Source organism: Callithrix jacchus, chromosome 6 (genome assembly GCF_049354715.1).
Source record: "Callithrix jacchus isolate 240 chromosome 6, calJac240_pri, whole genome shotgun sequence".
In the NCBI taxonomy this organism is placed as follows: domain Eukaryota; kingdom Metazoa; phylum Chordata; class Mammalia; order Primates; family Cebidae; genus Callithrix; species Callithrix jacchus.
This window is the reverse complement of record NC_133507.1, coordinates 143,281,527-143,297,096: the sequence shown is the minus strand read 5'-3', so window position 1 is coordinate 143,297,096 and position 15,570 is coordinate 143,281,527. Positions and strand designations below refer to the sequence as shown.

The 15,570-nt window shown below is 41.2% G+C and overlaps 1 protein-coding gene across 4 annotated transcripts in view; it reads left to right on the top strand.

The window, feature by feature from the left end:
- The window catches only part of EPHA4 (EPH receptor A4), a 153,793-nt gene that overhangs the window by 29,210 nt on the left and 109,013 nt on the right, over nt 1–15,570 (top strand). The window lies entirely within an intron of this gene.

The following is a 15,570-nucleotide window of genomic DNA, read 5'->3' as shown; positions in this document are numbered from 1 at the left end:
CTTCATGAGTGAAGTATGGACTTTAAAATATTTCCCCATGCAGAACCAGGAGTTCAAATCCCTGTAGAGTTGCCTAATTCCCTTTCTTTATGAGTTCAATGCATTGATTGCTGTGTAATCAATTGTTTCTGTGACCTTGAAATTCATCTTGTTAGACTCCTGAGCTGTATCACCTTGAAAGTGGGTCACTAAATACCTGTAATAGCAGTCCATAAACTTTTCTCCCAGCTGTTACTTAAACACCATGGACTATTATTAATAATTATCCACTTCAGTTTTGCACCTTCTTTTTAAAATGAATTAAAATTTTTCGCAAGTTATTTTTCCAATTGTTTACACAGATTGTAGAAAAATACTTCACTCTTTCTTTCCCATCTTTTCCTAGTCCTTTTGCCTCTCCCTTCTCAGTGAAAGACTCCTGCACACCCTGGCTCTGATCTGGAGGACCTTGTCATTTAGAAACAGAGTAGACTTTCCAAGGACAGTGAAACCAGGAATGTATTTTCTTGAAAGTAAAGCAGTCATTCTGCTTTCTGTAACTCTTCCCTTCAGCATGAAGAATATAAAATCATATTGTTTTTTGAATTTTTTCTATTGATTTTATTTATTAAATAAATACTGTTTATCGTAGATAAATGCAGAGAAAGGAATGTTGTCACATACAGAGTAAGCCTAAAATCACATTTGGTAACCTCTGGGTGCCTATCCCTTGTCTCATTGCTGTACATGCAATGTACAAGGTATAAATGCAATGTACAAATTATAAAGAGTAATTACTCTGTTTGGATGGCGGTGCTTGCCTTTTCCTCTCTACCGCTAGTACAGACCAAGGACAGTGGTTTGTTGGTAAAGTCAGAATCACCCAACTCGCTGGGTAAAGCGTTCATTTGCTGTTTTAGATTGCCTTTCTGTTTCGCTTGGGATGAGTACTGTCATCTACATGCCTGTGGAATTACAGCTTCCCACACACTTTATTGGCCCAGAAACTGCAGCTACTTCTGTCTGCCTCTCCGGCTCAACATTCCAGTTCCCCATTAGGACTGGCACCTTTGGCCGTAACTCTGAAATCCTCTATGAATGAGCTCTTGCTGTTCCCTTCCCTTAGGGTACTGCGCCCTATTTCTCAATCCCACAGAATCTTGTTCTGAATCATCAGGAGCTTGAATTTTGCTTACTGATCTGACTCTAATATAGTGCCTTCTTAGGGGACCCCTTGCTGCTTCTGTTCTCTGCCCTCTGCCTAGAAGTCCTGAGTGTCTGATGTCATCTCACATCAAGACTTAGTTCTCAGTACAGGCAAGGCGGCTTATACCATTACAGCCCAGCACTTTGAGAAGCTGAGATGTGATGATTTCTTAAATCCAGGAGTTCAAGACCACCCTGAGCAACATAGCGAGACCTCGTCTCTACTGCAAGTAAAAAAGTAATTAGTGGCACGTGGTAGTGCATACCTGTAGTCCCTGCTGCTCAGGAGGCTGAGGCGGGAGGCTCGCCTGAACCCAGGAGTTTGAGGTTGCAGTGAGTTATGATTGTGTCACTGCACTCCAGCTTGGAAGACAGAGTAAGTCCCTGTCCCTGCACCCCTCCTGCCCCATGCAAAAATAAAAATAAAAAAAACACAGTTCTCCACAACATTTTGGACACTGACTTTGCCCTACATCAGTTTTTTTTAATGTAATCCCCCAAATTTCAGTTCTTTTTCCCATCTTTCTCTGTTGCCTATGTCAGTGAAGTTGCAACCTGCCTGGACAGCCATCGCATCAAAGATAAGAAGTAGGGCTGGGCGCAGTGGTTCACGCCTGTAATCTCACCCCTTTGGGAGGCCGAGGCAGGCGGATCACCTGAGGTCAGGAGTTCAAGACCAGCTTCTCCAACATGGTGAAACCCTGTCTCTACCCAAAATACCAAAATTAGCTGGATGTGGTGGCAGATGCCTGTAATCCCAGGTACTTGGGAAGCTGAGGCAGGAGAATCGCTTGATTCTCTGGGAGGTGGAGGCTGCAGTGAACTGAGATCTTGCCACTGCACTCCAGTCTGGGCGACAAGAGCAAAACTCCGTCTCAAAAAAAAAAAAAAAAAAAAATTAGATAAGCATTAAGGTCTATGTCATAGAAAGATGAGTCCTTAATAAAAGGGAGTCCTTAACAGAGGGAGTCCTTAATAAAAGAAGCTTCAGCTATTACCCCTGGCTGGTTATCCATATGCAGGGATGGGGATAACTCCTGGTCTCTTATAATTCTGAGGTTATTACCATTCAGCAGTGATTGCCCTTCACAAGCAATGAAAATTTTCTTACTATGTTCACACTTCTGTGCAGAGCATGACTTGGTACAGATTTTGTGGTGTATTCACCATTTTAAAAAGGTTGAATCAGTACAAAAAGAGGGAAAAAATTAGTTGATCAAAACTGGCATATTTGATCATTTAAGTCATATTGGCCGAATTATTTACGTGACATAGCAATACTGTTTCATCTGTCAGATGGTATGACAGCTGAGGACATGCTTTGATTCACTGGCTGCAGTGCAGCACTAGTTGTGTGTTCCTATGTTTTGTTTTGCGAGTGGCAATTGCAGCAACTGGATATTTTGTTTTGAATGGGGAGAATTCATTGAACTAAATAAGAAAACTGGGCTGGGCACAGTGGTTCTCACCTGTAATCCCAGCACTTTGGGAGGATGAGGTGGGCAGATCACTTGAGGTTAGGAGTTCAAGACTAGCCTGGCCAACAGGGTGAAACCCCATCTCTACCAAAACTACGACAAAAAGCTGGGCATGGTGATGCACGCCTAAAATTCCAGCTACTCTGGAGGCTGTGGTGAGAGGATTGCTTGAATCCAGGAGGTAGAGGTTGCAGTGAGCCAAGGTTGTGGCATTGCACTGCAACCTAGGCAACAGAGTGGCTCCATCTCAAAAGAAAAAAAAAGAAAAGAAAATTGGCTTGTAAAGATGCACAAGGGCCAACTGCCAATAAATGAGTGTACCAACACATCTCCCTTCTATCTGCTCCCCTCCTCCACATCCTTCAGCCTTCCTTGTATTCGGGGATTACAAGTCTTCCTAAACCTGAGTGTTGCTTCTGTAATCACTCCTACTCTGAAACCACCATTGGCTTTTAAGTATTAGCTGTTACTTCTACCACTACTACTCCTATGGGTACTCTGAGTTACTGGGGCCCTGTATAAAAGCTCTAACCTCCGTGAGAGAAGTTTACACTGTATTTGGGGTAGGTCCCCAAGCTCTTTCTTCAGTGGTCCTTCACTGCCCTAAGAATCTAGCTGCTGTGCTTTTTTCCACACAATTTACCCTGCCCCGAAGCCCTTCCTGCCAGTCGCAGTTTTGCACATTCCACAGGGTTCTGCAGAAGCATCATTTTCTTCTCCCTTCTAACTCCCCCAGCACTTTGATTGCATTCCTTCATGTCGCTTATACTGTGTAATGCCGTTTTATCTGACTTTTTAGGGAACAGAGTACAGTATTACTCAGTGAAGAATGTGCTGCCACATAATAGCTGTTTGACTTCAGGCAAATTAATTATTGCTCTCTGTCCTTGGTTTTCTCATATGTAAAATGCAAGTAGTAATAGTACCTACAACATCAGCTTGTCCTGTGGATTAGATAAGCAGATATGTGAAACATACATACCATGGCTGGGACGTAGGACTCACGCAATAAATATTAGCACTTAGTCCTTCCTACTCCTGCTACTGCTGCTACTCCTGGATTATCGTGGCCCTGTGTCAGGGCCTTGATCTTGGTAAAAGAAGTGTACATTGGGCTTTAGACCCCAATTTCCCCTGCAGTTGGATAGTCTTGTTCAGTGAACAACTTGTACAACTATATATGACAGTTTTGAACCAGAGTCTATGCACTTCCCAGGCTAAGTCTCTTTGCATTCACTATAGCACCTAAAACAATACAGTACACAGAGTCCTATTCAGTCCTTGCACTCAACATGTGATCATTGCAATGAATGAAGAGACAAATGTAAAAATGTCAGTATGGCTTTGTTTACTTGTAAGCAGCTCATTGATTTTTGAAGCATACTCACAGAAATCATGTATTTTCAGTGGGAAAGAGGTATTTGTCACCATCTTGTTACAACACTAGAAATGTCATAAATATAAAGAGTAATCGAGTCTGAATTTTCTGCAGGTTTATTTACTAGATCAAAGAGTGACTTCAACTTTCAGGGCGTATTTTATTTACTAGCATAAACTTATGGGTTCAGTCAAATGCCAAGAAAAGACGTTAATAATCTAAAATCTGCAGATTCTGGCAAATTCTCTTTCTTTTGGGGGGGGTAAAAAAAGAGAGCTTTGAGTTTTTAATCTCATGTTAGCAAATCCAACTTATTATTGTAGTAAGAATAAAACTCTAGCAATTAATCTAATAGCTCTAGGCTGCTAATCATTCCAGAAAAGTGACATTACCCAGAATATACTAGTTATTCTTATTGCTGTCATTGATATATAATTCAATTGATTTTCACACTTTTAAGATTCCAAAATGAAATACAACTTTTGTCATGTCACTAGATTGGAATTCTTTGACAATACATTAACATGCCAAAAATAATATTTCACACAAGAGTAATGTAGAAATAAATTACAGGTAGAGCAGTATCCCTAAGGAGATTTTCATTTGTGTCTTATAGCAGAAGACTTACAACCCTACTCATACATCTGTTTCTTTCCAGGATGTTTTAAGTTCTTAGTTCAATTCAATAAATTACTCATTTGGCTACACAATCAACACCGCGTCCATTTTGCTGGGCAGTATACTTACACAAAAGAGTCTGCGTAATTCTAAAGTATGACTCCCCCCTTTTTTTTAATGAACAAATACAGAGACTTTCATGCAAGTGAATCCTTGGGAAGGACAGTCTGTGGATGACTGTAAGGCTGCCACAGCTTTTGTGGAAATTCTTTTGGAATTGCCTTCTTCAAAATGTCTGGGACCTTCTTTTTATTGATGACCTCACCCTCCTCCTCCACTTCCTCTTCCTCTTCCTCCTCCTCCTCCTCCTACCCTTAACTACAAATCTGGGCTGTTTTCTGTACATCTTTGTTGTCCTGATTTGGCCATGTTCTCACATTATGTTTCAATCACCCTAAGCTGGAGCTATTCTAACCCCCTTTAGAGATAAGGGAATTGACCAAAGTACATTCTTTAGAGGGATTTTCTAAAGAATGACTTCATGGATGAAGCATGGACTTATTACTTCCTCATAACCTCTGTCTCCAAATATAATCACATTGGGGGTTAGGGCTAAATTATTGGGAATTAATGAGGGTTTGGGGAAATGTCTTTCCAGAATGTCAGCATCTAGTGCAGAGCATTGTAAGGCAGGTATTCTGGAGGGCAGCCTTCTGTAAGAGGGTAAGCACCTAGTAAAGGGATTGAAAACCATTTCTCATTTAAAGCCGAAGTTTTCAAAAGGCCTGTAATATTCTTCAGAGGAATATAATACAAGAGGGTGGGAGACTGTTTCTAATCTTTTTATTCTGAATAATTATCTGATCTGATCATGGACAAGTTCCTCAGGCTCCTACATGAGTTTCCTCATCTAGAAAGTAGTTAACTGGACTAGGTCATCCACAGGCTGCCCGGTAGCCCTTAAGTGTCAAGATGAGTGATTTGATAAAGTACTCTTTTGCCAAAGATAAGAGGGACTATCTTTGTTGACAGTTATCTGAAAAGGCTTCCAAAGAGGAGAGGAACTTGGTAAACTGTAGTTAAATAAAGATGGAAAAAGAGGAATGAATATCCCTTGAGCCAAGAACAGTAGTTAGCTGCCACACCTTGTGGTTGAAGAGACTAAGTAGGTAGGTGGGGCTGAGTTTTGAAAGATTTTTCGAGTACAGAGGAGTTTGGTTTCTTCCCCAGGTTGTTCATCAGATATCTCTTGATTGCCAGCTATCTTCCAGCCATTGAGAGTCATTGATCTTGTAAGATTCTCTCTCTACTGGAGTTGGAAAAGTATATATTTCATCCAACCAAGAGAATGTGCTCTTCACATGAAGATTTGTAATGTTTACCAAAAAAATCTTTATTCTACCACTTTAGGCATAGAAGAAGATAAGAAAAGCCTCAGAGTAAAGTTGACTTGCAGGTCATATTTAAAGGATGATTGGTTTTATTTGAACAAAAGGAGAAAATAACAAATCAGTTGTTTGAAGAGAAAAAAAAGAAAAAAAGAAGTACCTTTGATTTGGCATGACTGATACTTTATTGCCTCGTAGATTGGTGGTTTAGGGCAGTGGACAAGAGATGATGATGTTTATTCAGATTTGGCATTTGGAACTGTTCTAGAAAATCAATTCATGGTTGTCACTTTTTGTAGCTGTAAGAATGGCATAAGATAACTTAGTGGAAGGTGATGAGTGCTTTCTGGGCTTTTCTGTCTGATGATGAACTCTTATGGTTGCAAAAATGAGTTTATACGTTAGAATCTTTTGAGGTACTGATTACAAATATACACTTTTAATGTCAAGCCTCACGACTTTGGAGTTTGGAGTCTGTGATCTGAATTTTTAACAAGCTCCTAGGTGGTTCTGATTAATATAGGTTGAGGAATATAATTTTGCAAGTCACTGGTAAACTTGTGTATTGCCCATACCACTAAGGCTGACTCTGGATGACACTGAGCTGAGTAGATTTGCAGGTCCCCTTGCTAAGTAAAAGATCCAAGAGACATAACAGTGCTGCTTAGTTCATTTTAACTTGACAAGATTGAAAAGCTCTGTGGATCCAGTAGAAATGGAGAAGGTACAGAATCTGCACCCCAAATTGCTGATGAAGTTAATCCCAGATCGCTAGAAATTAACCAATACCACATATGCTTAGGTTGGATGCTATGAATATATGCTTTCCGGTCAATAAAAGAGTTAAATCATGTAGATGCTCAAGTGAAGAGCACCTCTGTCTACTGGAAAAGGGTGAGTTATTTGCCTTTTTTTCCCTGGAAACTGTTTCTTGAAGAGAATAAGCAACTGGAAGGACAGCTACACAGAAGTGAAAGGCCATTCAGTTTGATTATGGGCATAAAACTTAAATTTTCAGCTAAATGTGGCAGCCCTAGTAGAACAAAGAACCAATCACAAAGTTGTTGACTGTTGCGAGTTTTAGACAGAGCTAACAAATTGACCATGAGTGCCAGGGATAATCACAGCCTGGAAGTTGCTTATTCTCTTTCTTCTAAACAGTAGGGAAATGCACACAATTACAGCCACTGTAGCCAGACCAGGGAAGAAGGCCAATTTGGGCTGTTTGCAGCATGTGCGGGATGCAGTTTTTCATCTGAGGGGTGAGAGCCTTTCTAGGTGCCCATGTTAGAACTTCGAGCACTTGCAGGTGATAGCAAAGCATTCTAATAAAAGAAAAATCTATTTAGAGCAGTACTGGATATGGATTAGCCAAGAAGAATCACAGATCAAAATAGAATCTGGGCCAGAAACAGACCAGACCCAATTTTCCAGAGCCATTTCTGGGTAACTGGAACACCAATGATTTACTAATTACAGGCATGTTTTTGCACAAATTCATTTTTTAGCATAAATACTTTATGCTACTTGCAGGCCCTTCTTAAATAGTCCTTTTGGGTATCCTTTTAAAGTCATCAGTTAAAAATCTCATCTATTATCCTTCACGAGAAGTACTTGGCTTGATTTTTGCAATTGAGTCCCTGCCTACCTAGATTGGACAGATTACATATGAATTATCATCAGTGGATAATTATCTAGATTACCTAGGGCTGTTCTTTTTTTTCTTTTTTTTTTTGATGGAGTTTTATTCTTGTTGCTCAGGCTGGAGCATAACAGTACTATCACGGCTCAATGCAACCTCTACCTCCTGGGTTCAAGCAAGTCTCCTGCCTCTGCCCAGTTACCAGAGTAACTGGGATTACAGGCATGCACCACCATGACCGGCTAACTTTTTTTTTGTATTTTTAGTAGAGATGAGGTTTCTCCATGTTGGTCAAGCTGGTCTTGAACTCCTGACCTGGGGTGATCTGCCCGCTTTAGCCTCCTGCTAGAATTACAGGCATGAACCACCATGCCCGCTGGGCTGTTCTTATATGTATATTTTATTTCCTTAAGTGTGAAGCACATGGAGTATCACACAGATGTGGGGAAAAGGTTCACAAGGATCTTTTGCCCAGAACTCTTCGGGCAGGACACTGCTGGCTCTTCCAGTATGCCCCCAAGGTGGCAGAGTCTGCCTGTTAGTGTTATCCAGAAGTGAGAGTGGGATAGGATAGCCCTAGAGAAGGTTGTTTGGATTTTCATAAGAGAGAGATTCTCTCTCTGATCTTTATAATACGAATCCTACCCTCACAGGCAGTTTTTTCTTTCTAATTTATTTATTTATTTATTTTTTTGACACTAATCGCAAAACTAACAGTCAGGATGCTTTTGAAATCAGAATGATTTCCCTGGAAGAGGCGTGGCCCCTGATACCATCATTATTATATGTGTTTTGAAACTCCATAGACTAAAACTCATTCAGCATGCTATAATCTGTGTGTTTAGAAGCTGTGTTGACTTTAGGAGTCACACAGATGGGTGTAGACCTGTGTTTCAACATTTTTCTTTCAGAGACACACCTTTGAAATTCTGCTTGGAACATATCAGCTTCCTCCTCCCTCCGAGTCGTCAGCCACCTTAGTGAATAGCACATCTGCGTCCTTTATTGATACACACGGGGGCAGGCGTGAGGGTGGTTACTGCCACTGCCTCGGTTCTCTCACTCAAATATTAGCAAAGGGCGACAAACAGAAATAGAGAAACAACTTAAAAGAACACAGAATGTACTTAGGGTGGGCTGTAACATATCTTGAACAACAACAAAAAAAAGTGTCTGGAGCTACGGAGCTGCCTGATGGTTGGATAAATACTGGATTTATTATAACTCATGTACATTGTTCAATGTCACTTTCCCATCATTTTCATGTATGCCTCAGATGAACTATGGCAATTTTTCATTGTTGTTGTTCCTTATTTACCTTTCTCTTTTAATCCTTGCCCTGTTCCAACTCTCAACAAATTACCCCCAAAAGCCAGTCATTAAACACAAGTGGGCCCAAAGAGCCAAGGCAAGTCTGCCCAAGAATAGCGGATTCCCCCCACAGAGGCCCAAGTCTGCAAATTGCAGTCTTCACTTAGAGCCCAGTAGTGAAAACTGCTGAGAATAAGGTGGTTTCAGAGGCAAACAGTCACTCGTCCTAGAGGGGCTTCTGCAATGCAGCCCTCTCGAAAGGGCTGGGATGTGTGAGAAGTGGTGGGAGTTGGCCACGCCAAAGTTCCAGTAGGCATCTGGGAACTGAGTGGTGTGCACCCCTTAGGAGGCCAAGCCCATGGCACCAGCTCCAGACAAGGTGCCCAGATGGCAGAATGCTGCCGCTGGCCTGGTCAAGGCTGTGTAGATCTATAACAGCTTATTTTAACATGACTGCTTCGACTTTCACTCTGGTCTTCTGGGTTTTAAAATGTTGGTTCCTTAAGCAGGAACTAAAGTTAATATCTACTCTTGTGATAACTATGAATTTTGTAAATTCATGTGCCTGCTTGGCAAATTAAAATGGCCAGCAATCAGGACTAGAATTTTTTGTTTTTTTCTGAGATGGAGTTTTTGCTCTTGTTGTCCAGGCTGGAGTGCATGGCACAATCTTGGCTCACTGCAACCTCTGCCTTCAGGTTCAAGTGATTCTCCTGCCTCAGCCTTCCAAGTAGCTGGGATTACAGGCATGCGCCACCATGCCCAGCTAATTTTGTATTTTTAGTAGTGATGGGTTTTCTCACCTAGGCCTCTGAAAGTGCTGAGATTATAGGCGTGAGCCACGACGCCTGGCCTAGAATGTTAAATTTCAACTGATCTGAGTTTTTCTCATCCTTAGATGAAATAAATTGAAATATCAGGCCAGGCACAGGGGCTCATACCTGTAATCCCAGCACTTTGAGAGGCTATGGCAGGAAGATTAACTGAGTTTAGGAGTTAGAGACCAGCCTTGCCATCATGGTGAAATCCTGTCTCTACCAAAAATGCAAAAATTAGCCAGACATGGTGGCATGTGACTATAATCCCAGCTACTTGGGAGGCTGAGGCAGGAGAATAGCTTGAATCCCAGAGACAGACGTAGCAGTGAACCGAGATCACACCACTGCACTCCAGCCTGGGTGACAGACTGAGACCCTGTCTCAAATAATAATAATAATAATAATAATAATAATAATAATAAATTGAAATATCTGTGTGACAATTGCCTGGTGTTTGAAATTCCCTGGTGTTTGAAATTCCCCCTTGCAAACACCCCACCATATTTGGTTTGTCTCAGTGAGTTTTCCTTTGAAAGAGAACTGGCTACTCTCTCGGTAAAAGGAAGGGGTCAGTGGGCCAGGCGCGGTGGCTCAGGCCTGTAATCCCTGCACTTTGGAAGGCTGAGGCGGACAGATCACAAGGTCAGGAGATCAAGAACATCTTCCGCCGCTACTAAAAATACAACAATTAGCTGGGTGTGGTGGCGTATGCCTGTAATCCCAGCTACTCTGGAGGCTGAGACAGGAGAATCTCTTGAACCTGGAAGGCGGAGGTTGCAGTGAGCCAAGATCATGCCACTGCATTTCAACCTGGGCAATAAGAGAGAAACACTGTCTCAAAAAAAAAAAAAAAAAAAAAGAATGAGGTCAGTGATGTGGCTGAAGGTCCTTGTTACCGACATGTTCTCCTTGGGAAATTCAGTACAAAGTTTCTCCTTCTTCATTCGTCCCTTTGCCCAGCAAACATTTGTCTTTAAGGACCCTCACCTTCTCTGTGAAGAAAATCATGGCCTTTGCACAAAAACAAGATTCTGTTGGGGCCGGGCGCCGTGGCTCACTCCTGTAATCCCAGCACTTTGGGAGACCGAGGAGGGCGGATCACCTGAGGTTGGGAATTCAAGACCAGCCTGACTAACATGGAGAAACCCCGTCTCTAAAAAATTAAAATAAATTAAAAAAACAATATTCTGTTTAGGTTTGAATAACTAATATGAAAAATAAAAATGAAATAGACATTTAAAGAAAGTAGTTTATCTATAGCTAAATACTACGTAGAAATTATTCTGGCCGAATACACGTATGATTGGCTTTGTTCTTTAAAGGAAAAAAAAATGCTTTTTAGATACTACACCAATAAAGAAAAAGGTATCGTTTAGAATCAGCCCTGAGATGGAAAACAAGTGTGCTTATTTATACAGGAAGTAGTTTTGTAAATTTTTTTCTTTCTGTTATGGTTCAATCTTGAATTAGACTGTCTTTTATTTTTCTACTTCCATTTGTGATTACTATGAAATTCCTGCCTAAGGGCTGCCAGGAATTTTGTAAAAATTAAACAATGCAAAATTCTTTGAAAGAGGATTTTGAGTCCCAGGCATGCTGACTTTTTAAGCTCAAAAAGTACGCATGGCTTTTGCAAGCAGAAGCAAGTCCTAATGCTTTGAAGAATGTAAAATATAATCAGTATTTCAGAGGCACTGAGGTGGTTAATCTATTAATCTATACCAGGGTAATAAACCTGTATAAACATCTGCTAACTAGAATTTGGAGTTCTCAGCTTACCGTAGAGAGAAAGTTTGACTTAATCTGCAGTTTCAATACTATACAGATCTCACTTATCCTTGCTTTCTTGAGTAGTTTTAGAGCATATTTGTTTGCTGCAGTTAAAGCACCCATAGTCTGATTATTTTCTTAACTTGATTGTAACTGGGTACACTTGGCTGATCATGTGACTCTCTAAATTAGCCGTTAAAAGTTAATTCCCAGGCCTTCGAGGTGTCAACTCTGTCCTCAGCCACTTTGAGCTAATATTAGAAGGACTTCCAGGGTACTTGGAGTGGGAGGTGGTGATGCTTAAAGAATCCCATTTACCCACAACACAACGAAGTAGTGCAATCTGGGCTTGAGTGTAGGGTGTGTTGATTTTTGGACTACAAAAGCAGTGAGCTCTCGCAGAACACAATATCCTGCTGGGATTCTTTCCGTGTTCGAGGCAGGGCTACAGATTCACCCCATGGAGCCCCAAAATAGAATTCCCTGTGTATCCCATACCCAAATCGTAAACCCAAAGCCCTCAGCCCTCAGATTTAAGAATTCCTAGCCTAGTAGCTTTTTCTGGTGGTTTCTCTGCTCCCAAGAAGGATGTCCAGGGGGTCCATGGATTCCCAGTCCTCCCACTCCTTGCAGGGTGCTGCCCTGTGGCAGAGCCACCTCTACTGCTACCCGCTGCTGGTTTGCACCATTCTAGAATTTGCTTCCCAGTGCGTGCAAATGTTTCATGTTAGAGAATGATAACTGCCTTCTCTGTAATGGATAATGCTGAACATGACTGCAGATGAAAGTAACAGTGTGATCACATCCTTTCTCTTCCTGTTCTGAGGCATGAGTCAGTCTCCTTGCCTTAATGTTTATACAGATCCTTAATAACAAATAACAGCTGATGGCGACTTGCTGAGACATGTACAATAAGGAAAGAAATTACATCGTAAAATATTTGGGCTTTGTCCCAATTTTTTTTTAAGATAGCAGGGAGTGAGAACCTTGTTCTAATAGCCAGTTTGTGCAGCAATGTTTCTTTTTTCAGATCGAATGAGGTCTGATCTCCACAAGTATTAGGATTTATGACCTGTCCCTACTAGACTGTTTGTGTTGGGTGTTTATTATTTGGATATTCGGTTAACATAACACTTGAAATAATTTTGCTTTCTGACTCTGCCTTTCTCCCTTTTTCTTGGGTAGGTCAGACATTCTCATATGAAAATATTTACCTGAGAGCCCCTTTTCTGTTATCAATGTTCTGTCTTCATGTCCAGGAAAATATACTCATGGGTTTCATCAAATGTAGGGGGAAAAAAAGTTGTTTGCCTTATGTCTAAAAGCTCCATGGTGTCACACATAGAAGCACTGAGTGTTGCAGACTGGAGCTTCGTATGCCGTTGTCAGCAACGTTGCAGAGAGTGCTGTACTAGAGCTATTAAAGTGAGAGAGCTTATGCCCTTCAGCACCGTCTCAAATTTTGTTTTTAAGTCTAGGCATAAAGATAACGTGATGATGACCTCTCCATTCATTTGGAGTCACAGATCTTACACCAGAGGATCTCAAAGCATTAGGTCAAAATAATTTGTTCTGTCTGCAGAATAATCAACTCCCTCTCTGCCTGGATGCAACAGATTTGTAAACTTGTTTTAAAAGCTAGGCGTTTTCCATTGGTACAAGTCAGCATGTTTAGGTGTGGAGAGAGTTGGCAGCCTCCAGGAATGGGTGGCTGTTTCCCAGAAGTCACAGTTCCTGGTGGAGAGAGGAAACTGTCTATTCAGTTTCCCTCCTACGCTTTGTAAATGGTGACCGCTCTGTCTCCCAGCCTCTCCAGCCTTCCTCAAGGCGGGGCAAAATCAGCCCCCTGCAGCAAAGTCCTTTTCCTTCCTTCCTCTGGAGACCTGGCATTTTTCAGTGCTTTCACTGCTGAACATTTTTGAATTTTTTTTTTCTGATGTCAAGCAACAGTGTCATGTATGTTAATTATAGAAAATTTAGAAAGAATAGAATATTGCAGTAAAGGAAATCACCCACAATTCCCTTACTCATGGAAAACATCTATTACTATATTGTATGTGCTCTTGGAAGGGTTTTTAAAAATTTTCTTTAAAACTTATTTTGTGGTTTTAACAATTTATAGATTTTTTAAAAAATAATCCATGCATTTGATGTATTTGAGACGTATAAATGCTGCTTTGATTCTTCGTCTGGTTGTGTCAGAGAGTATGTCAGACAGAGGCAAAGAGCATGACTTTAGTTGTGTGGGCCATTTGTTTACTTGAAATCTGGAATGTAGCCTGTTCGGTGATGGCACAGGCTGAGGCTAAAAAATATATAGAAATGGCATCAGAGGATCAGAAATCATGGTATGGAAGCAGCATAGCATTTAGAATCGGAAAAGCCAGTTTCTGCTCCTGCTGGCTGGGTAATCTCCCTGAAACTCAGTTTCCTAATCTGGGAAAAAGGAGAACTCCTACCTTACTGGGTTGTACTAATGATTCAGTTAATTAAATGAAGTACTGTTTAGGAAAATGCTTTATAAACAAGCACTGTAAAACTCAGATAATAATATGATAATGAAAAAACTGTTCAGACCTGGCCATGGTGATTCAAAGGGAATAAGGCTAAGGTGAACAGATAGTGGCTGGGATTTTTAGCCTTATGTACATAAGCAGAGAAAATGTTGAATTGGCTGCTCGAATTTTGTTGTTACTGTTGCTGCTGATGCATCTAATGGTTAATGTACATTTTCTGTTTAAATGGTTACGGAGCCTGGATTATTATGAAGGAGGCAGCTTAGCAAGGTTATTATTTGCTATTTTATGCTGGTCATCCTGTCTTCTTGAGTCTGTGTATTTTTTACTCAATGAGTACATTCTCCTGTAATGCTAATATGTTTGCTCTTTCACCTAAGAGACGCTTATCAGACTTTTACTATAGATCACAGACCTCTGTATCAGGAATCTTGCTACATTTACACAAGAGAGAATGAGACAGGCATAATTCTGTGTTTTAAACAACAGATAAGGTTTGTCTGCTGTGTTCACAGAGAAGGGAGGGGAGGGGAAATAGGGGGGGTAGTTAGGTAGGGGTGGGGCCTGGGAAAGATGTATAAACACTTCTAACTTGTGAAAGAATGTCTTTGTCTCTGCTCATGAGCCTCAGAAATTGGGGAAATATTAAAAGGAGGGTTTGCAAGGCAGCTCCTCAGCTCTGTAGTCAGATTGTCTTGGACCCCACCCTGCCCCGCCATCTGCTTAGCCTTGTGACAGATAAGTTCCCTCATCTCTTTGTTCCTCAATTTCCTCTTCTGTAAAATGGTAATAATAATAAAATGCACCTCATTGGGCTATTGTGAGATAAATATAAACAGTTGATATCTTCAGGACTGACTCAGGCCAACATTATGTTGAATCCTTAGGAAGGATTTGAGAAGGTGGCCCTGAGGAAGCACAGACATGCCCTCTTGCCCCATTGTCTGTAACTGCCCAGTGTTGGGCAGACCCCTGTGGACCTCCCCAGTTTCTGGGGGTGGGGCCACCATACTCAGCAGTAAATCACCAGGTGAGAATGAGAGTGGACTCTCGGTGGGCTTCACCACAGGAGCCTCTGGCATGTGAGGCCGAATCATTGTCCTAAATCGGGAGATTGTGAAGGTCTGGCCAGGGCATCTTTTGAGGAACTGTGTCTGTCTATTTCAGATACCTCTTCCCAGGGTTGTAGTTTTCTATTTCTTCTTTTCTCTTCCCTTCCTCTTGATATTTTCTGATGAGAGACTGGACAGGTGAGTATGTGCACATGGACGTTAATCAGAGGCACTTGTCGTTCTGTAGAGGCCTCAAGAGTCCAACAGCGTTATTAATAAGAATCCTCTAAACCAAGAGAACACGAGCATGTTGAATTTATCCAATTTCCACAATGTTTGAGTTTATTCCTATGTTGTTGTAAGGACAAAGTAGTAGATTCAGTCTTTAATACTGCTCATTTTAAACGTGTGTGT